Source organism: Phasianus colchicus, chromosome 3 (assembly GCF_987193195.1).
Source record: "Phasianus colchicus chromosome 3, bPhaCol1.hap1.1, whole genome shotgun sequence".
Classification (NCBI taxonomy): Eukaryota; Metazoa; Chordata; class Aves; order Galliformes; family Phasianidae; genus Phasianus; species Phasianus colchicus.
Genome location: NC_143438.1, coordinates 30,449,027 through 30,475,081, shown reverse-complemented (window position 1 = coordinate 30,475,081; position 26,055 = coordinate 30,449,027). Strand labels below are relative to the sequence as shown.

Here is a 26,055-nt window from a genome sequence, read left to right as displayed (position 1 = left end):
TGGAAGCATCAGAAAAATCTTAAATCTTTGAAATACATATGGTTACCCTGTTGAAAGGTGGAGGATTATTTTTATTTTTATTTGTTGATGTTACATATTCAAGCACTATTTCTCATGATTTTGCTATGGTGTCATCTCATAGAAGGAAAAAAGGTGTTAAAACTCATCATGAACGATTCGGTGAGTCTGGTGAGTAAGCAGAACTTTAAATCACCAGCTAAGGCAAGATTCACCTTCTGTATGATGGTCCAACATGAAACTTTTCTCTCTCAGAGTGTGTTAATTATGGTGTATGCCTAGTTTTTCACTGTTGTGGCAAATCGTAAGAACTTCTGTGTTTCTTATTTTTAACTTTAAAATAAAATATGGCAGCTTGGGTTTTTTTAGGTATTAGTTATACTTTGAATCTGCTAAATCTTAAAAAAACAAAACAAAAAAAAACCACAGAAAACCAAGGCCCTTGTTTCTAAGTGTAATTTCTTTCTTTGCTAATGTTTCTTTCTCTTTAGGAGCTTCTGCATCTTGCAGAGTTGTCAAATCACATATTTTAGTTTGTCTTTCCACATCCAGGAAACGAATCACTTTGCTACAACCAGTTAGGGCTTGAAATCTGCTGTGTGTGTGAGAAACCAATTGTTCCCGTTTCAGCTGTGATCTAATTCACAGAAATACAATAATATATAATTTTCGTGCTCTGGATTATATCACAGCTTTCTTACACAGCTTTAGACATCTTGACTATTCCTTTTTTCCCACAAATTGTGCTTTCCCAAACACTGAGGACTCGAGGCCGAAACAATAGTTCCTCTGCCTTTCATGAGCATTATGTATATTTGAAAGATATCTAAAGACTTTTTTTTAAAAACCACATTTTTCTCTTTGTTGAAAATGTCATAAAACTTCTCGAGTTCTACTAGGAAAACAATGACTTTTATTTCTTTGGAACATACCTCGTGTTATTTTCACTAGAGTTAATGAATAGCACCGAGTTGCAGTCACTATTCTGCACTAATCCGCTGGTGTTTTTAAACAAAGAAACCACAATGGGATGTTTTCTTTTATTAAGTGAACAGCCTTTCATTATTGTTGCTTCTGTACAGAAGAGCTCAGACTTCAATAGCATGCAAGCCAGGCTCTCATTTCTAAATCAAATCTTTGACCTTGGTATCTGCATAGCTAAACTTTAAACGTTGAGACTGTAAATATGTTTGATGCCAACTTTCTTATAATCAGACCATCTTTTGTTGTGGAGGCTAATGAAATTGTGATTCACTACTGCTCCCACCCACGGAGGTGAGCTGTACAGTCTATTTCTATGGAGCAGAAACGAGCAATTTCTTGTTATTCTAAGAGACTGCTGCTGTATCGATTATTTGTAACTCGTGCTGGCTAATTGTTAGTTGGAAACAACTCTTATCAGCTACTGTTGGAGCATATCAACTCAATGATTTTCAATAACTTGTGACTTCTCCTCGCCTGTAGGAGTCTGTAATGTGTGGTTGAATGTATTGTTGATTTTTATTCAGAAGGATGTGGATTTAATACTGGGTGTGGAGAAATGTATCTGAAAGAAGTTCAAATAAAAGACTTTTTGTTTTTTGAAATCTAGTTTGATCCATCTTAGACCCGGCTATTTGAAAATGAACTATGCGGCTTTTTGAAAGTCATCACTTTTTAGATGTAATTTGACATTCTCAGGGAGGTGAAAAAGATAGAGGGGGAAGAAAAGGAGCGAAAATTACCTTAAAGCCAAGTTATGGAGAATGTATTTTACTGCACTGAGCATGTTCAGAAAATGCATGATGTCTTGCATTCTTCATACAAGTTCTTGACATAGCCTGCTGGATATTTTCCATGTATTCAGAATGACTTTATGAGTTCTTTTGTGTTTTAAAAACATATTAAGTCATTACATAAAAAGTAAAGATACATTGGGAGAGGGAGCCGATACTCACATGAGAGAAAAGCGATGATCAGCTTCACTTGAAGTAAGTTGAAATCAATTTCTGGGTGGCTGCACTGAAGAGAAAATGTCTCTTGGACTACTGCATTCAACTCCTGTTTAAATAATTCCAAGTCTCACTCTTCCTTTTTGGAGAAAAAAAGGATTAATTTGGCTCTTTGGTGATGGCTAGAACTGCTGCAATTACTTTTACATCAGAAAAGTTGTGTGCTGAGCAGTCACTTTCGGGCAAAGCAGGAGAAACTTTAGCCAGTCTTATGCAAACAGTTGTTGAAGAATCGCCTTCCTTTTCCATAGAGATTATCTGTTTCAGCTGGGAGAAATAAAGTATTTATAAATAAAAGGTTGAATCCTTATAGAACAACATTACTGAAAATTCTCAAAACTTATGAAGTCTACTGTATATAGGTTGGGAAGGTAATCAGAAGAGTCTTAATATCAAAAAACCGTATGTCTGAAACCCTTCACCTACTGTAAATGAAGACTTTCAGAGAAGACAAATGCAGCCACCAAAGGCTGGTTTTCTGATGTTGGTCTTTCAAGAAGAGAGAATTAAAGAACAAACTTCAATATAGGAAGAAGATTTTAAAAAATGTGAAGGCACTTGTTTTGGCTGTATCTTATATGCATTAAATGTATAGCCCTCAAGTGATGGAAGGGAATGTTTCCCTAGCCCTATACTAGTGTTGGCTGGACGTAAGTTCTTTGCTTGCAACTTCTCTATTTTCTTGTCACTTGTCTAATAAGGTAACTTCTTACTCTGTTGTATTCCTTATAAAAACAAACAATAGTTCTTGATGAATGCTTGCCCTGTCAAGGCATCAAAATCTCTCTGGTGGGAGAAGAGTTGCTATTTGATGCACTTTGATCTCACCTTCAGTCCTTCACTGGTTTTCCCCATGGGCTCTCATCCTTGGTTTGTTAGGCTGCTTTTAGTCACAGTTAGATGGCAAAAGTCCCACAGATAGCAAGTTGTACAGGGATTTGGAGAAAATTGGTACTGACGCAGAAGAAAGTAGCGTTAATGTTCTCTACAGAGGCCATGGGGTAAGCACAAGGGTTGCCTGTATACCTGTTTGGGATTTGTTTGGTTGGTTTTTTTTTTCATGGCTTGGTGTTTCACCAGTGAATACTTCTACATTTAGGCTGACCAGATGGTATATGTAAACCTTAGAACAAACCATGGCGTGTGATATCTCTTGTTGAGCTGTTAATTAAGAGACGTGAGAGAGATGATAGCATCATGTGGGGAATGGAGGTTTCGAGAACTGGGAAATAAGAGAGCTCTTAAAGGCCAGCATCAAGATGGTGAGGTTATTGCTGATGACTGGGAGAGTAGATCACTAGTTCTGCTTTTCAGAAGGTAGGATAGCTTGTTTTAGCAAGGGCTGCTTGCAGATGGACTAATTTATTTCTAAGCATCAACATTCCATAAGATATTTTTCGGTATGCTGCTGCTTTTACTGCAGCTGGTCCTTTTAAATTTACAACAAAACCTACAAAGCTGGCCTGCTGTTGCTGCAGATTAGGTTTTCTAGAAGAATATGGTCCTACAACTTAAGTCACTTGGCTTATGTTAATGAATAGTTGGTAGTGTTTCTTCTCTCTAGCACAGAGCTTTCATAGCTTTCTTATGAACTTAATGCAAACGTGTATATTTAAATGGGGTTAGTTTGGATTTTGGTCTCTGAAAAGAGATTTTGCTTATACAGTATCTGTTTGGTAGGTATCTCCTGTTGTTCTTCTCTTGAAAAAACAAAAGAACAGCAGGAAAGCGTACTGTAGGCAAGATGAAGATAAGATTAATGTACTGTTCATACGTGTAAAGTACATAAGATGATGCAATTAAGGCAGTGTAATCATCCGGATTTTTCTGAATATCACGAGGAAAAGAAGTGACCAAAGTTCAATTCACTGTGCTAGCATTTCCTCCACTACAGTTAAACCATGCCTTGCTGCAGTAGAAGGTTTACTTCTTACCTGTAGCAGCCACTTGTGCACACTGCTTTGTTGAAGGCTATTTCAAAAAAGTAGATTGCCTCAAGTAAATGTTTGAAGCGAGCAAAATTAGGCCTGGGTGTCCTAAGTGATGTTATCATTTTTTAATGATTAAAAGTGAATGAGAGAGTGGGCAGTCACAATTACAGACTTTGGTAGCGTCTGAACAGCTTTGAAGCAAGAGCTCTGTGAGAAGATCCCACTGATGAGCCTAAAGCTACCATCTCCAATCTCTGCACTGGGCATTGTGAAAGAAGCAGTGACATCTCCCTGCTCAACTTGTTAGTTTACTGCAACTGCTAAACGTTGTTGGAGGGACTCCATTTTAATGTGTTGCCTGAGGGGGACAAGTAGCGGCTCCAAGTATAAGTGAATGGAAGCTAGGAAACAGAGGACTCCGTAAGGAAGGGAGAGCAGAATAGTTGGAAAAGAATAAAATGTAGATTTCTTGCTCTTGAGAATTAAAAAAAAAAAAATGCTTAAATGGCCAAATGGTATCTCACTAGCTGTTTTGACTAATAGTGACAGCTACGGTTGTGCAGCAAACTAATTAGTAAAAGAATTTGCAAATCCCAGAACTATTAATAGGCTATATAAGTAATGACTGTGGGGAGAATCTCCCTATTGGTAGATAATATTTTGACTGGTATGTTTAACCTGTCTAGCCAGTTTCAGGTAGGAAAAAATCAGTTTGACCTCCTTTCTTGCCCCCTCATGACTCACTGACAAAAGACTAAATGTTCTTCACCTTTCAGTGCTTGCTTGCTTTCTGGAAATGCAGCAAAGAATTGAAGTAAGTGCTCTAAATGCTGGAGAATTGGATATAATTCAGGCTAAAGCTAGCTATAATTTTCAGGAAAACATCAGTGGAATCTTTACATGGAATAGGAGGGACTTGCATACTCCAATAAAATGTGCTACCAGCATATCCTGCACTTTGGCTTACAGCATGGGGTGCATTGTTAAGCACTGGGGTGGGCTGGAGTAATCTTCAAAGAGATGGATGAGATTGTTGATGTATCTGGATAAGATAGAGCATCTCTTTAGCAAAGTAGTTCTTGTTAGTCTAGACCAGACAGACAAGGTAATTATATAAGAAATTAAACTGGCACATTCTCTAAATACTTCTCTGGTTTTTGTTGCGTGTGCTGAAGATATCACTGAGTTTTAGTCTTCTGCAAAGTTATTTGCTGCATTCATTCTTGATAAGTAGAATGTTCTTAAAATGGTATAAAAATATAACTGAATTTTCCATTCTGTATTCCTTTTTTTTTTTCTTTTTTTTCCTAGGGATATGGAAGGTTGATAAAGCTATTGCTGAAAGTGTTATATTTTATCATCTTTTTATTTAGAGTTTGTTCAGAACTTACTTTCTTGAAGTGCGGAACACTTTTTGATGCACATCTGAGAACAATGCTGACAAATCAGTGGTTTGAGTATACTTGGTTTGTAGAACACTTCAGCTTGCAAAGTAAATAACTGTCCTCAGCATTTGCTATTTTTTTTTTGGAAGCTGGTAGAGCACTTGAGCTGCTACTGAAGTTGGCTCTTAGTAATTTTATATCCAAGTAATTCAAGGCTAAATATTCATGCATTGTACCATGGAAATCCAGCCTAGGTATTTCGATGAGTAGACTTCTGTTTTGTTGGGAGCCTTCCTGAGAGGTAATTGCAAGCCTCAAATTTTCAGTTGCAGATGAGGATCTTAAAAATGCTTTTTCAGCTGGCTTTGCTTCTCTGGTTACTAATGATGATTTGGATTTGAATCTCCTTAAAAAATAGAGTATATTTTCTGATGTGTCCAAAAGGTCTGATGGTAGTTTCCATGTGAGACAGTGTTAAGAAGTGGTTTGTTTATCGTTTTTTGTCTAACTGTTGAGCTGAAATGCCATCAGTTGGAAGGCTTTGTTTTGGTGTACCATGAGGCACTCAAATTTTTTGGGTATGTCCTGCTTGCTTTTCTTGATGTCATCTTAAGCATTTTGGACTAAGTGGTTTAAGACAGTATGTCCAAAGATTTCCTCATCTTTCTAAAGAACTTAAGAACACTACAGTGATCAGACATAGAGCATTCGTATTTACATTGTTTCTTATTTAGCTGTATTTATAAGAAGTGTTATCTTTAATTTGTGCGCTTGCTGAGGTGTTCTGTGGTATAACATACTTGCTATCAAATGTTCAGGTGTATTTTTTCTGCAAGCCACTGTTTGTTCTGTCTCATCTTCCCGTATGAAATAGCATGTCCCTTGCCTAGCACCTAGTACTTAACCTGGTCTCAGGAATTTGGTTATTTTATCTTAAGTGACCTCAGTTTTGCGGGCTGATTTCGAACTTAGACATCCTGCGTGTTTTCACATTGCAACCTAGTTTTGCTGTGCTCCATGACAAGCTTCTACATGGGTTGTTCCTGTTGCATCCATTCACAGAATGTTCAAACCAAAAATATTCCTTAGCCTTGAACAAGCCCAGTGTGTTGGTGAAGCAAGTGTTTATACAACTGATGTCCTTCAAGTTACGGAAAATGCACAGTGGTTGGGTTTGTCAGAACAGCTGCTAGCAGTGAAAGTTTCTCAGAATCTGAAGCAGTCTACCAGGTAACAGATCAGTAATCCTTCCCTCTTGCTGTTGTGGTGTAATTCACAGTGTTTCTGGTCTATGGCAGCTGCTAAAGGGCATTTAAATCACGGTGGAAAGTTAGAGTAACTGGAAAACAAAGAATTGGAGAAAATAGGGAGAATTACCAAGGAACAACCATGTTTAAATGTAATTCAGTAGCAATGGCAGATTGCAAAACTGAAGAAGCTGCTGCTGAAATGAGCAGTCTTTCCTCTTCCTTTACCTGGCTGTTCTTTTCCCTCCTTTGGTTGTGATATAGACTGTAAATGTTTCTGGACTACAGTTCATCTCTATGTTAAATTGGCTTTAACTTGTGTCTAGATGTAGTGGTGTCTGAGAAGTGCTTGGGGATAGTGGGATGGACTGTTGCTTTCCTTGAGCTGTGCTGATTTTTAGTGTTCCTGTTTCTTGATTTTTGGCAAGATGCGTATGCAAACTGCACGCTTTTCTTCCTGGATACTGAAATATCTCTTGGGTTTGTGCACATATTAAAAATATAAAAATGAGAGAGGCACTGCAAACAGCTGGCTAACTCAGCAATTAGTAAACAGAGGGAAATGGACTATTTCTAGGAAGGAACTTAAAGATTTGCAGCACGATTTTGGGAAACTGCATGCTGGATTGCAGCACTGCCAAAGGCTGCATTGAAACAGCAGTGCTTTTTTTAGAAGGGCTACTTCATGGGTTTGTTGTTGCTGTTTCCTTGTCCTTGTCATCAGACAGTGTTAATAGCTCCCAGCGTTTGGCTGCAGCTACCTGTTACTGGCTGCACAGAGATGGACAGACAAGAAGCTCTGATCAGTGTTACTCAGTGCATCCATTGTTTTTTTTAAGCATGATAACATAATGTTTCCTGCGTTCCTTTGTGGTAGACAGAACTTCCTGAAAAAGGGACCATTGTCTCACCTGCAGCCAGTAAATGTTTGTTTGCCTGCTTGTGTGTGGAAGAACGGAAAAAAATTATTTGTTTTTAAAGTGATCTCCCTGCTTTGCAAATGGGAAGTGATATTCGTTTGTTGGCTCAGCCAAATTTCTGATAGTATTGCATGCAGGAGAACTTTGCTGGGAGACAGATAAAGATATTCGAAACTGGAGTTTCTGTGGGAGGCTTGGTGTTTATGTGTATGAAGACATATGCTCACTTAAGCAGATTGTTGTTTTAGGGCACGTAGACTGCTGCTGGTGACACTGACAGACGGTCTCAGTGGAATTTTTAAAGTCTGGTGGAAGGCAGAAAACCATTCCTTCTCCGCTTCCATACGTTTCCTTCCCCATGACTTCTTTCACTGAAATACTAAACTTCTCAGAGAACTGGATCCATGGCCTGGACCTTTTTGTAGGGAAGAGTCTGCACTATTTCTGTGCTCTGTGTGCAGAAATTTTTCACAGATGAGTTTTTTTTTTCTCAAGGTTTACTTTTATGTTCTGTAAACTTACTGTTCTTTGAGTTAAAGTCCTAATAAGTGGTTGTGCTGTTTTGGACCTTGGAGTAACAATCTGCTTGTTCATTCTTGAACAGATGACTAATATTTCCATGACATCCTCAGGGACTAACATTCCAATGTGTGATAATATAGAGCTTCATTAAACCCTGGACAAGAATACTGTTTTCCCCTTTCACAACTTCTAATTACATCTTGTAAGTGAAATAGGAAGTATTCTCTTATGAGTCTTTCTGTAGTTAGATTTGGTTCCTAAGTTAGTAAATATATAAACAGCCTTTCATAACTATGTGTATAGTCATAAACAACGTGGTTTAGAATGAGTACTCTTTAATATTAGTATTTCTCTCGCAATTAAGGTTAAGAAAGTAAACTTGTCTTTTATGTCAGAGTGCTGGGAGGAATGATTTCTCAGCATCTAAGCAGACAATTAGATGTGTGAAGCAGTGGTTTTACACTGGGGACTATACTGCTTAGTACTCTTCATGGGAAAATATGGTATTGAGATCCTTTGTAAATGTTGAGAAGCACTGTGTAAATGTGGCATTTGCTTGCATTGTAGAACTGTGGAATATCCTAGGTTAGAATGGGCCCATAATGATGATTGAGTCCAGTTCCTGGCTTCACCCAGCACCACCTGCAATTTAAACCCTGTCTCATGAGATTCTGGTGACTCCTGCGGCAAAGCAGTTGCTGTTGAAGTCCAAAGTCGGTCTGCAAGAAGTGTGTTTCTGTAATGTCAGTCAGCCATCTGCTGCTAGTGCCACCTGAGCACAGTGAGAGCAGGTCCACTGTACATTGTATTTCCTTGCTCTTCTGTTCGTCCCCGGTGAATGCTTTGTCAGCTGAGGGAGTAGAGGTGCCCTTTGTGTCGTGTGCTGTGTCCCGCGTCCCCCGTATGACTCAGGATTTGCTGGTGGATTTGCAGCGTGTGGAACAACGCAGGCAGTGTTCCCGGTGAGCAAGGGAAGGTGCAGAGGGGCTGCCAGCTCCCCACAGCCAACACACGGCTCTTTGTTCGTGATCATGCTGAGAGTAAGCATGCTGCAGGGCCACTGATGTGCTGTGCTTAAGGCTCGTATACATCAGTACTGTCAAAATAAACCGTCTGTGCTCGTCCGTTTGCTGGCCTTTTTTGTCCCGAGAGTTAAGAAAATCTTCCACCAACCCCACAAGCTGTAGTGCTGCTCCTGTCGTGAACATAGTTTGTTTCTTCTTGGGCTTTTTGGAGACCAGCTGTGATAGCTTTTCGAAGTTACACAATTCTGAGTCAGTACTGTTACAGCTATGAAAATAGTATATCTTAAAGTCCAGAGAGATTTGCTAGTAATGACAGTGAATGTGATAGCAGACAGTTTGCTGCTGAGAACAGTAGATTGTCTTGCTTTTTTTTTACTTGTGCTTTCCAAGAGTGTAGTACTCTCAGCAAAGTGAAAATGAGTGTTGCTGTAGTTTTGATTGAGGATGGGAGTGTATTTTCCAGTTGACTTATAAAAAATAATATTTACTTAAAGAAAAAACTGTGGGCTGGCTCAAGTTGCTTTGAGGCAGTGTCCTCAAACAACAGAAGACAGAGGGCCTGTGAGAGGAGGGTGTTGCTGTGCTATTTGCAAGGCTGTGCTTGCCAGAATGACTTCTTTGTTGGTGAACAGCCTACTGATGACAGCCAAGGAAAGCAAAGGCATTGCTTCAGGTGTCAGCCTGATTGAAGTGACTGCTTCCTTGACAATTTCTTGTAAGTTCTGGGGAGATAGATAGTACGATAGCAGCATGTACTTTACGCCTCTTGAAAACATACATGTATTTGTTATTTGCTGATTATAATGTAAATGATGCCAGTGAAACATTTTTTGAAAAATTATGTGCAAGAAGAATGTTTAAATCTATTGAATGAACCTTTTTTAGTGGAAATGATAATTTCTCATGCTACATTAAGTATAGCCATGGAGAATTATAGAATAAAGCCATGGTGCATGTGTTGTATGCTCTGTTTTTTTTGGGTGTCATTGGTTGCTTCTGTTAAATACTTGAATGTAATGTGAGAATGTCCTACAAGCAGAAGCTGCTTGGTTGCTGTTTTTTGTTTTTTTTCCAAATGCTAAAAGAACTTCATTTTATGTCTGTAGACTACTTGTATGCAGGGTTTGAAGCGATACTTTAGTTTGAGTTATCAGTGTTCCATACCATGTTATGCTGCTACATATCTGGTACCCCAATATAGGTAGTCCTAACCACTGTGGTGCTAAATGCATTACCTGCATTTTCTGGCATCCATGATTCCTAACCCACTTGCCTGTCTACATCAGTAGCGTGTATAGATTGTCTCTGCTTCCTGATTACTTAAATTTTACATCAAGAAAATAAAAAGGAACACTGCAGCTTCAGCTTGATTTCTCTTTACATTGCAGGTAAGACAGTCTTCTCTTTGTGCAATTTAGGGAAGCAAATTTCAAAGCCTTGTTGTGAAGCTCAGAGACACAATCAAACCAACTTAACTTCATCTGCAACAGGAAGCTTGTGGACTAGAGAAAGCCACATGTAATACTCTGACAGAGCAAGCTGAGGAAATGTAGCCTAGATGTTAAAAAAAAAAAAAAAAAAAAGCTATTTTAAGAAGTGTATGAAATCATTAGGTTAGCAGAAGCTAGTGTTGTTTTTCAGTGGTTCACTTTCAGAAGGGAGAGAATATTCTGTGGGCTTTCTTTTAGTAGCTGTTTCAGTTATTGTTCATGTTCATGAACTGGATAATGAAATTTCAGGACAAATGGCATTTGAGAATAAATGGGTGCATCTGAAGTTGAGATGGCAATACCAAAGAATCTTGAGTGAAAAAATAGCTTGAAAGGATAGGCTGTGATTAGTAGAATAAATGAAATGTTTTGTGTTTAGAAGAGGGAGAACTGTTGAAGCAGTTCTTCCGGCCTATCATCCACCCCAATGGGTTATGAATTCATGATGCAGCATTGCTTATAAAGACAAGGGGGTGTGTGTGTATTGGCCTGAATAAAATGTGGTGTAATCTGTAGGGCAAAACTTCCTGCTGTTTTGCTTATGGGGAGGTGCTGGATCAGTTTTGGCCATTGAACTTCAAGAAGGTTGTAAGCACAGTTAATTTTTCTGGAGATTTAGGAAAGATGATATGTGTAGAAAGAATGATTGATTGAATTAGTATTTTTGTAACTCAGAGAAAAGCCTTTAAGCTTGTGTCATGATATCTTAATACCTCCAGAAGCACAGCAGTCAGGCTTTGTGTGTCCTGCTGGGTGTGCCTTGGGTTGTCTTGTGAGCCCTTATTCTTCTGGCTCTTTGAAACTTCCCCATTTTTATTTTTTCACATTTAAAAAAAAAAAAGTCATAGAAGATCCTGAGCCTTTTCTTGTAAAACTTAGACTGCATGCACCTTTTGTGAATATAGACTTACTTAAATGCACACTGATAGAATAGGAATATTACCAATGTTTTGGTAATTTATTCTCAAATTCAGAGAAAAACTATGAGATGAAGCATTTGTCTTTTCTGCTTTGATATGCAAAAAAAAAAAAAAAAAAAAAAAAAAAAAAAAAAAGGAAACAGTTGAGTATTATCCCTATATTGAAGCAGGTAAAGTAATAATGTTTTCGATTCAGCAGTTGACAGGCATCTTTTACTGCCAGTCTTAGCTTATCTTATCAAATATTTCATCCATACTGTCATGTTAACATAGTGCTAGCATCTTAATTTTCTTCTCTGTTATATATGTTTTTGCACTGGAATAGGCAATACAAGTGAGCTGTCAGTTTACACAGATGGAACAACGAACGTGAATAACTTAGTAGGTTCATATATAATACAACAAATAAGCTCATAATACATGGCAATTATTACCTAAGCGTAGACGAGTTACAGTTGCATTAAAAACTGGAAAATTTTCTTTCTTGCATCTGTTGAGATGCTTTGTTTACTTTTCGACTGCTTAGAATTTTCTTCAGACATTGCTGTATTAACTGAGTAAAGGAGGAGATTGGAGGGAATTTCTTCTTTCAGTAGTGCTAAATTCTAACACTTGGAAAGCCTCAGACATCATTTTTCAGGTGTCACATTCTAAGAGATATTTGAAAATATATTAGTTTGTAAGGATCAGGGTTGTGTAGATTAATAATGCTCCCTCTCTCTTCCCAAGCTGTCATTATGAATGCTGATGTTTTAATTGTGGGCGAGAGATGAAAGAGTGTAAGAAAAACTGCATCTCTGAGTTAGAATATAGCTGGAAAAATGTAGCCCAAATGAGCGATCTGCTAGGGAGCTGCTCGCGTAAATGTGTGCCATGAAGAGGCTGTTTTCTAGCCTTTTTGAGAACAATTCCCAGTTTGCTGTGCTAAGTGTTCATGATTGGATAGAGGGCGACATATATAGAACTCAAAAATAGATAACTGCTTATTTAGGAGGACAGGCAGTCCTCCTACTCAAATCATATCATCTGAAAGGCTACAAAATGTTGATGACTTGTTCCACCTCTCCACTCTACCCTGCATATGTTGTTTTCCTCGCAGGCTCTTTTTAGCAGCAGTCTTTTGGCTCTTCGTTCCTTGTACAAAAATTTAGATTTTGAAGTCTTAAATAGTTGGAAAGCTTCTGTGACCTTCCCCTTTTAGCTCAAGCTCTGCCAGAATTGAATTTGGAACTTATCTGAATTTCTGTTCTTCTCTAGGACAGCCTTAAGACCTTTTGGATGGAAGACCTGTGGTTCTGTGTTCATGTCAGAATGACCTAGATCACTTTGCCACTCTATGGTTCCTACCGCAAGCGCTTGACTGCAGTGCAGTGGGATTTCGCCACCAGTCTTGTGGACCATCCAGATGGCTGTAAACCTGCAGAGGAGGTTAGTATGAAACGGGATCCAGGAATTTTTGACACTTTGGTAACGTTTGTCCATTTTGGATGCATCATACAGTGTAGAGATTGCACGTATACTGCTAAGTTGCCATTATGTATTTCTTATTTTTCTACTTGCTTAGGTCCCTTGGGGACCAGTTCAGTTGTCTGAAACCAATTAATTTCTTTAACTATTTACACAAGACTAGTTTATCAGTTACTATTCACTGCTAGTAGAGAAAAATTCTACATCTGAGTAAAGCACTGCATCTTCAGTTCTCCTAAATTCTACTTCATTAGTGTGAAATCTTGAGAAGAGATCTAGGTCAGTGAGTCAGAATTCAGATCCCTCTTCAAACACAGAACTTCTGGGCCATTGCTTCTAACAGAAACATAATTATCATAGTGAACAGCAGCTAAGCCTGTTTGGTTTTGTTTATTTATTTTTTTCCTACAGTCACAGTTTCCTTAAAGCGTCCTTTTTTTTTTTTTCTTCCTACAAACCATTTGGCAACTTACATAAGGCTGATTTTCACAGACTTAGTCCAAAGAACTCATTTGGGCCAACTTTGCAGTTCAGGTCTGGTGGGACAAAAAGGGAAGGGCTCGTTTCAGGATTAAGGGAATCTCCAGACAACTTTATAACATCATAATTTGGTATGGGTCAAAAAATCTTAAATTCTCAAATATCTTACATTAATTCCTTTAAAAGTATGTCTTAAACAGTTCAGGAGAGGGAGTGAAATCTGTTCAAAATTTATTCCTAACACTGCTAAGTAGTATTAGCTACTCAGAATAGAAAATCGGCGTCAAGAACAACAAAAAGGTGGATTATAGCTTTTATTTCTGGATTTTATCATGGTGTTTTTAGCAGAAGCTTCCCTGCTGTTACTTTCCCTGTAGCCTAGTCAACTGTTCTGTGACTGTTGGCTCTGGTGGTGAGTTTAGTCAGGTAAAACATTTGTATGGAAATAGATGCTGTTGGACAATACTTGATTGTTCTGCATTCTTTGGTCTAGGAAAATATTGGTGAACTGATGTGGTTGACAAACCACAGATGTTCTTGATTGTTCTCTTGTATCAGTTCCCTGGTTTACATTATTGCATTGTAGCATAACTTTTTCTCAAAGCAGGAGGCTGGCCTGTTGGTGAATCTTTAACCACAATAAGCACTTGATACAGCCTTCTCAAGCACCCCTAGTCATTCTTGTTTGAAAACATTCTAGTTTATTTAGGGAAGAAGAAATTTCTAAGTAAAGTTACTGTAAAGTAATTTCAAAAAAAAATTGGAACATAGAATTTTGAAGGAGACTATACAATTATGATTTAAGTTACAAATTAAAGTATGAAATAATTGCATTACTCAAATATTGTAGTCCCCAATTATAGCTGAATTTGCAAAACGGTTCCACTGTATTCCTCAGTGGATTCCTCATTGTATTGTGCTGTATTCCTCAGTAGACCTATTTAACCCTTGGATTACCAAACTGGAATTTCCTCTACAGATGGTTGCAGCATCCTAGAAGTGCTACCCAGGAGCTTCTTTAAAGATAATATCCATGTTTGATATAGGCCTCTTGCTTGTTATGTTTGCCTTCATTGATAATGTTATCTTTTTATAAACAAGTGCTCAGAGTGTTGGATGTTCTTTCTGAAAACAAAAAACCCACATTTTGTCACACTTGACTGGATTTAAATGCAACATGCTCTTGGTCTAAATGTTAATATTTTGTGTTTTTAAGTTTCAGCAAATTGATTTTAACTAGTGGATATTTTTCTTATTTGTTTTGCTTATTTGCTTGGAAATACTACTCTAATGAATGTAAAGAGGTTTAAAATAGTGATATGGGAGATGTCATTGTGGCCAGCATTTAGTTTGTCTGGACATTTTGGCAGTTGAAGTTTTGATGTCTAAACATTTGCTTGTTTGTTTTTTCACTGAGGTTATTTACTATATCTGGAGAGGAGGGATGAGACAAAGCTGTTCACAGTGAGATTACTAGACTGAATTTCTTGTCCTTCCTAGTCCCAATTTTTTTTTTCCTTTGTAGTCTCTATATTCTGCAATTAAAAGTGATTTGACTCTACTGTCTAGCTCTGTCTTGTATTTGCCATCAAGCTTCTTTCAGTCTTTCGTGGCTGCTTTGTTGGGCTTTTTTTGTCTGTGCGTTGAGCTTTTCACATATTCATGTTTGTAGGGACTACTAATGCAAAAACTGATTGATTTATTAGCATTAGGACTAGCATATGACATGGCCCAGTCAGGATTCTCTCCTTTGCACTTAATGAGACTGCAGAAGTTGTGCCTACCGGTAACTTACAGTGAGCTAGGCACATGCCAATGGTCAGTTTGCAGTATTGTTAGCTAGATTCATCATTCAGGCTCCCCAGAGAGGTGGTTGAGTCACCATCCCTGGATGTGTTTAAAAACTGTTTGGATGCGGTGCTCAGGGACATGATTTAGCAGAGAGTTGTTAGAGGTAGGGTTGTATGGTTAGGTTGTGGTTGGACTCGATGATCTTTAAGGTCTTTTCCAACCCGAGTGATTCTATGATTGCATGATTTATAATTACTTACATAAAGCCTTAAGAAAAGCCATGTTCATTTGATGGGTGAGTACTGTATGGTTAGGGTTTTTCTAATCGTATGGGCAGCTGTATATTTCTTAGAGGAGTAGAATCCTAACTCCATTCTTTCTCTTCTTTCTCCCTCTTTCTCATGTTAAGCAATCTCAATTGTGGCAGCAGCAGAAGACTGCTTTTTTGTTCTGACCCTACTTCATCCTTTTTTGTATGGTAGCAGCCTAGGAGATGTAGCTGAAAGAGCAGTGAGGGAGAGTGTCTGCTTGCAGGAAGCAGAATTGGTCATAGCTGCTGCCTGCTTGAGGGATAAAGACTGATTGCATGCTTGAATGTCACATGGGAAGATGCAGTGGAAAGGAGAAAGAATAGAATTCTGTTGTGTAAACATCCCCTAACTTCAAACTAGCCTTTACAACAGCTGAGTATGGACAGTACCGATACTTCTATAAATTCCTTTGTACTGTTAGGGTTCACAAGTTCTTCAGTAAATAAAGCTCTCTGGCTTACCTGAAGTTTGAGTTATGGAGGTTATGTTCTGATCCTGTAGAAATATCAGTCCGTGCGCAGTAGACCAAGATACTGTAGGGACAAAGAAAGTATCCAGAACTCTAAAAACTCTAGTCCTGGACAGGGTCTATTGCTATATCAGGGTTTATTGCAAAATCCTCGGGCATCTTCTTTTCAGTTTCTTCTTTCCCTCTCCAAGGTAAAAATAACTCAGAATTTTACAGTTTTCCGCAACTCTGCTTTGTCAGTCTGCCTATTTTGCTGACAGATCTTTTCTTCTTGTTGAGCTGTACAAAGTAGGGCCCCAAAATACAAAGATTGTCTACTTCAGAAACACCTAACTTGGACAATTTCACGAGTTCTTGAAGAAAATCTCACACATGCCTTTCTATGCCGTGTGTACCTCTGCTTGGCTTGACAGGGGAAATGAAAAACTTAATTGTCAGAAATAACGTGCTGTGTGTTGCTAGAAATCTCTGGGAAGACAGAATTATTGAAAAAAAAAAAAAAAAAAGAGTAACAGGAAAAGGGAAGAGCAAATGAGTAGCATCTTAACTTCAACGCAGTACTGTGCCTGTTATCTAAGTACAAAACGGTTATTGGCAGCAGAAGTTACCTGCTGAGGGAACAGCTGTATGGTGTTGAAATGACTTTTTGTGTGCTAATATATGCTTGGCAGCTGTGCGGACCTGTCTGCAAAAATACAGCCATTTGGTTTCTATGTAGAATCTATATTCACATGTGTCTATATCAGTGGGATGACAAGCTTCTTGAGAAGCATTGCAATGATTTCATGAATGTATCATAAAATTGGACAATTCTAGCTTTTCTTTTTGCTACGTCTGGTCAGATTTCCTGTCTAGAGAAACACTTTTTTATCTTGAAAACGTTTTCTTCAGAGGATTTGGATTGTTGATTTTTTTTTTCTTTTGGTGGAGAACTGTTCTCTCTGCAGTGCTTCTTAACTTTATATCTGTGTGCATTTGATTTGTCAGCAAGTTCTACAGTTATTCTAGGCAGAATTCAGGTGGTTCCTCTAGGATGTTACCCGAGCATTTTTCTTTATACAGTTTTCAAATCTTCTTTTATTTTAGAAGACCTACAAGTTTTTGAGTATTTTCCACAAATAATGCATGTAGAGGAAAAATGTTCTTCAATTATATTTTGTGTTTATTCCAATTCTCCTTATTAATCTACAGCAGAAAGCTTTGGAGGTTAGAGGTTTCTGGAGTTAGTCCCATAAAGGCAGTTAATTCTGTCCTTTGCATTTTATCCTATCTTTCCAGAAATCTATAATCTTTTGTTCTGATCAGCTGACTGCTTATCTTTCATCCAAGTTCTTGGCTGTTAGTGATTCATCCTTAATGATGACTATTTGCTTATGTGATTTTATGCAATCTTTAAAAGCTTTTGAAGAATTAATGAACAATTTTATTCCACTCTAGCTTTGTTTTTGATACATATCTAAACAATCAGAAGCCATATGGGGGCTGGATATTTTAAGATGTTTGAGACTTGGCTTGCAAGATTTAACTTCTCCTCACATATGAGGATAACTTCAAGAATGTTTTGTGAAACATTTGTTCGCTTGATTGTTCATAGGCTGCTTAGGTCTTTGACCATCTTTTAAAAATGCGTAACAGAGAGTTCTGACTTCTGATTAGTCAAAGATTTCCCCTTGGAATTTGTGATTCTTCTTTACTGACACCTGAGTTGGTCCTCTATTTTACTTCCTTTGTAGCTTCTATGTTAGTAGCAGAATATAATGTGAATTCCATTCTTTATTGTTCGTTGGTGTTGAAAAGAATCTCTGCACATTTCCACAGAATACTTCAGAAGCAAATATTACCTGGTATTTTTAACTCACATGTGCAGACTGAAGAAAATCATTTGCAGAAAATTCTATTGAGTATTTGACACATCTGTATGAAGAGTGATCTGATGAGGATAGTATTCACTTTAGCTCAGTCTCCGCTGATAAAAACTGAATTTAGCTTGACACTTTAATGTAGAACTTTAAACAAATCTCGGTATAAAGTTTGATTTTTCCAGACTGCAGGTACACCGTAAAGGAAAATGGATGATATGAGTATTGAGACCATGGAACAACTTCCAATTGTTTTTGCTGCCATATAATCTAATCTTTTGCATGTGATTTCTCTTCTTTAAGAAGATTGTTCTCAATAGTGATTTTATTTTGTTTATTTTGTTGTTTATCCTGTTGTTATTTTGTTTTTTAACCAGGAATTTTAACTTTTTAATTTTAAAGTGTCCTGTCAGCTTGCTAGTTCTGCTTATAGCTCATATCGCACTTGCAGATGATTTAAAAAGTCGCTTTGGAGTGTGTGACTTCTTGATTATTAGAAATTCTTCAGTGCTTGTGTGCATTTGGTATTAGTGAAGGCCGAGTGATGCTACTTATGGCTTGAAGACTTCATGCTGTCTTACATCATGTCACAAGCCTGAGGATCTAAAATATATGGAGGTGTTTACATGTCTTTGTAACAAACTGCAAGTGATGAGTATACTAACAGCCTTCTCTGCCACTATGAAACCGCAGCTGTGTAATATAAATGTTGAATACTTAAGCTTTTCATTTCTGAAAATAACCTTGGAGCCTGCATTTGGCTCTGGAAGTCAAGGTCAAATCACCTAGCTTTTAATAATTCTGAGTAGTGGTGAACTTACAGGGTATATAGCCCACGTGACAGAGTTGTTTTTGTGGAGGAAATGGAAGTGGTCACCTAGAGCACCTGTGCTGATGTGAACTCTGTTTTCCTCTACCAGTCCTGTAGTTTCAGGGTTGGAAGACCAGCCACTGTGGCTTTTGGAGACTTATCAATAACTGGGGTCAGTTTATAGCTCAGTTTATAGTTTATGACTAGGTCACCAACTGTGAATCTTCCAAAAATAAAGAAAAAAGTCCTATCTCAACCTTCTAGGCCTCTGTGTGGGGAGTGGAAAGCTTACTGATGGTCTTACTGATGCATCATAGACATTAATTGTTGTCTGTCAGGGATTTATGAGCTTTGTGCATTGCTAGTGCTGGCATGAAAGTTCTCACTTGCTGCTGTTGATAACAAAAGCTTTTCACTTGTGAATGAATTACTGTCTTCATGCTGCCCGCAGTACTCACTAATGAAAATACTGCCTGTATCCTCTGGCTGTTACTCTTAAGTCAAGCACACTTGGTAGCCCTCCTAGAGAGTGCATGTGAAGAAGCTATGGCTCTGAAGAGGGATGTTTTCCCTTTGTCAGCGTCTAAGCTGTCGGAAGCCCAATTTAAGACTATGGTTCTTTCAGGAAAAGAAACAACTGCGTTGGCTTCTAAGTCTGCCTTTCTAAAAGGGCTGCCTCTTCTGAGCCTGTCAGGACAGGCTGTATCTGCTGTTCAGTGTAAGAAAGAAAAGATTTGAATGACTGTGCTTTGAACATAACTTGCCGGTGCTATCATACCTAATAGCTGAATTCCTGTGCAAAAAAGTTGCTGTTATGAACTTTCAGGTACAATAAGTCTGTGTATTCATGCTGTTATGTGTTGTAATTAAATTGAATTAATGATGTACTCCTAATGTTCGAAGCCGTAATGTAAAAAAGATACGTGTGTGTGTATTTGTACAGTATTGGTATATTAAGAAACATATGCTGGCTGTTCACTGGGTATAATAGAAATACATTTTAAATTGCAAAGCAGTTGAAGAGAGAATGGAAATTTGTGAAGGGTTTCTGAATACATCTGTCTATTTTTAGTTAATTTTCCTTCAACTTGGAGAGCAGACAGAAGAATTGCAATTGTTGCCTCAGTCATTTGAAAGCTACATTAAAACCATGGAAGTAGGAGTCTAGCTAGTGTCTCTCTGCTGTTCATATGACAACAGTAGTCTTAGTACTTATACTGCATTACTGATTTCCAAATTTTAACAATCCTCTTGAGCTCAAGTGGTATTTACAGTGATGTTCTGAGGGGGGAATATTTTTGTCTCTGAACTGGATGTATTCTTTTTCTTGTGCACCAAAGCTTGTAGTGGGAAAGAATGCAACTCTAAAAGTTGATTAAACTGGTTTTGAACTTTGATCTGATTAAAATATTGTTCATCTGATCCTTTGAAACCTTGTCTCTTGCAATTTCTTTCTGCAAGTAACATGAGGCTTAAAGACAGTATAACAAACACCTGTTGGCAGGAGGAAAGAAGTAAGTTAAGAAAGCCTTTCAAAGACTTTAGTTTGAGGACTTCCATGAATAATCTATTATTTTATCCTCAACCCATCTGTAAGGAGAATATAAATCTGGACAATTTCCTGTCCTTCTGAATATTCTTGCGTTTCTGCCTGTTCCAAACTATTAGTTGTTACATGTGATACTCACATACTACCTGACTGCTGCTATCATACTTTAAAATTTGACATGACAGTTATTTCAGGATCTTACTGAAAGGATTACATATGCCATCCAAGTTGTGTTAGATTAGGTAATCTCAATTGTTAATAGTTCATCTTAGGTATGATCTGTTCTGTTTTCCTGCTGTTGTTGTGTAATGTTTCTATGCAGAGCAAGAATAAGAGTTCATTTTATGCTGAGCTACGTTTCTCAGATTTTTGAGCACTAGATGTATTTTTTTTTAAAGGAACTTTCTCTTACTGCTAAGTAAATAAGATCTGTTTCCTCTCATCACTTGTTTTAAAACTTGCTGCTGTTGAATTGTACTGAAGAATTGACTCTTGAATGCGCAAACCTTCCAAAATCCATCAAACAAACAAGTGTAGCCCTCTGATGAGGAGATCTTTGTGTGAGTTATAGGGAGATCATAGAATCATAGAATGGCCTGGGTTGAAAAGGACCACAATGATCATCTGGTTTCAACCCCCTGCTATGTGCAGGGTCACCAACCACAGACCAGGCTGCCCAGAGCCACATCCAGCCTGGCCTTGAATGCCTCCAGGGATGGGGCGTCCGCAACCTCCTTGGGCAACCTGTTCCAGTGCCTCACCACCCTCTGTGTGAAAAACTTCCTCCTAAACCTCCCCTGTCTTAGTTTAAAGCCATTCCCCCTCGTCCTATCACTGTCCACCCCCATAAACAGCCATTCCCCCTCCTGTTTATATGCTCTCTTCAAAGTCTGGAAGGCCACAATGAGGTCTCACTGTAGCCTTCTCTTCTCCAAGCTAAACAAACCTAGTTCCCTCAACCTTTCTTCACAGGAGAGGTGCTTCAGCCCTCTGATCGTCCTAGTGGCCCTCCTCTAGCATGGCTAATCTCATCTTTTTTTTTATTCCTCATGAAATTTACCAGATGCTTTTATTCTTCTGTGAAGATGACTTTTTCTCTAAATAGACCTGTTTTCCACGGGTGATGGGCTGACCCTTTGATCTGAATGTTTTTAACTTTTGTTTTTATAGTATTGACACTAGGTAACACTTTGTCCTCAGGCTGACCCATTTGTAGACCATGGACCAGTAACAAAGTAGAAAATGTATCAGTACAGCAAGAGTAATCCAGAAACCGTAGTTATTGTAGCTTTTGTTAACATTGCTTTTGTTTTTAAACACAGAAGCACTCAACTGCGTAGACTGCATTCATAGTTTGTATACATGGAGTTTCAAAGAGTGGTTGTGCTGGCAGTTTGCATTTGGTTCTTTTTTTATATAATTTTTCCTCAAAAACTCATACATAAGCCTAATGCCTAATGTGTTGCCTGGAGTATACCAGTCTTTTCTCCTTCATAATTAAATAGACTGAGAAGCCAAAAATTAAATTCAGTGTAGCTGTCAGTCTTTCCTCATAAGCTGTTCAGTCGATCACTTTCCATATGGTTTAAATTGATATTTACACCTTTAGAAATATGTTACATTGTTGTGATTTTGATGAGCCCTTACTTTGTGCCAGGTAATGTTTATTCATATCTGAAAGTCTGTGAGTCCAACTTTAGATCAGCTTTTTATTGGCTTAGATGCTGCACCTAGTCCAGAATCCCATTTTAGTTCAATAAAGGCAATGAGGTCCTCTGCCGAGTCTCTGTTACAAACAGTTCTGTTGGAAACTGTTTGCTAGTATAAATAACAATTAAGTTGGTTCAAAGCTAAAAATGACTGAATAGTCATGCATCATACTGAAAAGACTAAGCATTTTTTCTCAGGCCAACTGTGTTGGGAAAACAGGTGGTAAAGTGAAACAATGCACTACATGAGCAGTAGTTTTAAAGTTGACCTTTTCCCATGCTGTCAAACGTATTGTGGATTTTGTGGGATGGAAACGCACTTGACCTTCAGAAGTAACAAGTCTTGTATGTACCTAGTATTCCTATTTTCACTTAGAAGTTGTAGCTTATCAAGAATTTTCTATTCTTTCTTAGGTGTTTTTAATATTCCTGTTAGTTTTTTTTCTGTGGCACAAAAATTGCTATCTATTACACAGTGTTTTGAATGGAGGAATAATGTTTGCTTTTTCAAAATTCTTCGGTTTATTGGACTATTCAATAGTAAATGCAATTATTAAACCTATACATTTTGGTATTATTGCTGTGATTACTTGCTTAAATTGTACAAGCCCCTGTGGGGCTTTTGAACCCAGTGAGGTTCAACAAAGCAAAGTGCAAGGTTTTGTACATGGGTCAAGGTAATGCCAGGTATGTATACGAACTGGGAGAATGACTCCTTGAGAGTAACCCTGCTAAGAAGGACCTGAGGGTCCTGGTTAATGGAAAACTGAACATGAGCCAACAGTTTGTACTTGAGAGCTGGAAGACCAATGGTATCATGACTTCCATCAGAAGAGGAGAGGGCCAGCAGGGACAGGGAGGTCTGGGGCCCCCAGTGTCGGAAAGATGTGGGTCCAGGGGACGGCCACAAAGATGATCAGAGGTCTGGAGCACCTCTCTGAGGAAGACAGGCTGAAGGAAGTGGGCTTATTCAGCCTGGAGAAGAGAAGTCTGTGTGGAGACCTCATTGCAGGCTTCCTTTATTTAAAGGGAGTTTATAAACATGAGGGATATCAACTTTTTCAAGGGTAGGTAGTGATAGGGCAAGGGGGAATGGCTTTAAACTAAAGGAAGGGAGATTTAGATTAGATGTCAGGGGGAAGTTTTCCACTGAGAGTAGTGAGGTGCTGGCACAGGCTGCCCAGAGAGGCTACCCCATCCCTGGAGATGTTCAGGACCAGGTTGGATGAGGTTCTCTGCTATCTGGTGTGGTACTGGATGTAGAGGTTGGCAACTCTGTATCTACTACACTTCTTTTTCTCAATCTAGTTTGTCATGTGCCTGCACAGGTATTTTGGCTAGCCACGTCTTAAGTGCTATGTCCAGTTTTGAGCACTCTTCCCATTTCCCATCTGTTCCTAGGTAGACTCAACCAAAGACCACTGGTGTGACTGGATCTGGTGAGAGCGTGAAGGAAAATTTGAGGGAACAGAGCTTTTTTGAATTGGATAAGAAGTCATTTCAGGAAGACTAAATAATCTTCTCTTGCTTATAGGAAGGCTACTGAGAAGGCAGAGCTCAGTTCTTTTCTGAGGTGCGTGGCAGGGGGGATGAGACAGTAATTATAAACTAAAACAATGGAGGATCCACTTTGTCCTAAAGGAAAAGTATTTCACGACAAGGTCAGTCAAACACTGAACCATTATTCAGAGGAACTGCAAACTCAGCATCTCTTGGAATTTTCCTGCCATTATGGCACAAAGCCCTGATTAACCTTGTTAGAATCATAGAATAATTGAGTTTGGAGGGGATGGCTGGAAGTTATCTTGTCCAACTCTCTGCACAAAATAGGTCCAAAGGGATCAGGTGTCTTCCCAATCTCTTGAAGGAGATTTTAATCCATATTTCCTGTGTTCCAACTTCTGACAAAGTTTCTGAAAGGCTGTCATGGCTCTTGTTTAAATTGAGATAAAAAACGTTCACAGCTCTTCCCTTGCCTCTGAAATCAGTCATCTCCTTAAAGCAGCTGCCAAGCCGGTCAAATACAACGTACAACGTGCTGTTGGTGAATGGCTCTTCTGTTGTTTGTGTGGATGTAGGTTCCAAGAGTATCTGTCTAGATCCTCCTTGTTCTTCTTAACAGTAGCTTTCTTCCTGATTCTGATGTAATTCTTTGGATCACCAAGACCTTTGAAATGGCAGTGTGGCTCTCCTGTGAGATCAGTCAGCTCCTTTGGTGCCATCGAATTCCTCCCATTTGGTGCCGCTGGAGCTGCACGTGTCTTAAGCAGCTTAAGGGATCCCTGACTCAATGTCTCTACTGTATATGAAGTTTAACTCCCATAGGCTACCGCTGGACTGAGATCTGAGGCACCCAATAGTAGACCTCACCAGTAACAAAAGAGACAAGGCTAAAACATTACTGAGTATTTCAACCTTTTCATTGTCACTAGGGCTGCCATCCCTCTGAATAAAGTATCTGTTATTTTCAGGCTTGCTTTTGCTGATGTTCTTAAAAATGCTCTGTCAGATTCAAAGCTCAGTACTGATGAGGGCGGCTGGTTCAGCAGGATTCCTGGGCTTCTCTGTTTAACTGTGATTCTGCCGAAATTCGTCGTTTACTGTGGTCTGAGTAGGAGACTGACTGCAATCGATGCCATTCCCTAGTTCTTTCTGACTTGAATTATTTTGGTCAACAGAACAGAAATGCTTTCAAACATTGCAGTTTGACTGCACACTTATCTCATGAGGTGGTAAACTGCACAAAGTGATGAGGACCTCTGTTAAAGATACGGGGAAGGCACAGAGCTACGCTACCCAGTGTGTGTTGAACTTTGCACCGATGTCTCTTCTAATAATTTTCTTGAAGGATTCAGAGAACTCAGAGTGCCTTTTTGACATTTCATTGAACTCAGGATTTTTTTTTCTTGCAGTAAAGGCAGATACAATGCCATTTTAAGCTTTGTAAAATACCTTATTTGATTGGACAGAATGGATAGAACGTCTAGATAGAGTCCTATTCTTGATGTCTTGCTAATTTGAGAATGCATAAGCTCCTATGTGTTTTATGCTTTCTTTTGTAGCTGAATATGTTTTCATAGTCTGAGATTAATAATTTATTTTCTTTTCTTTAAAGCATGTTTGTTTCAACTAGCATTTGTTTTCTTTATTTTAGGGTAACGGTGAAACTTTATTTTCCTTCCAGACCATTTCTGTGGTGTCCCAGAACAGAGCAAAAGATGACGACTATTCTATAGAGTGTATAAGTAGTCATAATATGTCTGACAGATTAGTCTGTACAGTATTTTGTTTCTGAAAGTGGTTGATAGTATTTGTATAGGGAAGAGAATAGGGGAACTTGTAATGATAGTTCCTCACTTCTCTCCTAACACGTGCATTGATTTGAAGAGAGAGAGTGCCTGATCTAGGGGTGAAGACTTTGTATTTAGTAGCTGATAAATAGGCTTGCAGCGCTGGCACTAAGCTGTGACAGGGAGTTCCACTGCATACCTTCTTTTTGGCGCTTGCTGCTAAAGTCACTTGTCTATTCTTCCTCCTAGTATTGAAAAAAACAGAGAAGAGTTGGTGTTTACCATTCCCATGCAACTGTTGTTTTTTTATAGACCTACCTAGTTTAGGTTATCTCTTTTCCAGCCTGGAAGAACACTAGTCTGGTCACTTACATCTTGTAATGCTGCTGTTCCTTGTAGCCTTCATCTCTTTGCTCTTATCATTTGTCTTTTCTAATCCTTCTTTATTCTTTTTGATGTGGCAAGATAGGATGTTCATGCCTACTCAAGGTGAGAAAGCAGGTATTGTGTAATGGCAAAACGATGATTTATCTTTTTTTTTGTTTCTTTTCATCTTACTAATACATAACAATGTTTTTTTCCGCTGTTGCTGATAACCACACTGATAGTTGCGTAACACTTTCTAGTGCAACTCTGCTATCCAGAGTTCAGGGTCGTCTTTGTATCTATGGGGGAAAAAAAAAACCACCTTAGGGTTTCTTCTTAACATATATAATTCAATGTTTTCTGGTGGTTATCTCATCTCCTGTTTTATCACCAAGTAGTTAATTACAGATACTTTTATAGTTCTTTGTATAGAGTATTAATGTCTTCCCAGTCTCCTTCAAAAAGAAAAAGAAAAAAATTGTCAGTCATGAAAATAGCAGTTTT

At 38.4% G+C, this 26,055-nt stretch overlaps 1 protein-coding gene across 2 annotated transcripts in view; it reads left to right on the top strand.

The window, feature by feature from the left end:
- GALNT1 (polypeptide N-acetylgalactosaminyltransferase 1) overlaps positions 1-26,055 on the top strand; it is a 75,659-nt gene that overhangs the window by 7,289 nt on the left and 42,315 nt on the right. Inside the window, exon 2 of one of the 2 annotated variants that reach the window (XM_031589152.2) lies at positions 12,707-12,877. The gene's annotated coding sequence lies outside the window, so the exon portion shown is untranslated. The remainder of the gene's footprint in view (positions 1-12,706; positions 12,878-26,055) is intronic. The other variant, XM_090137205.1, reaches the window with a different exon arrangement.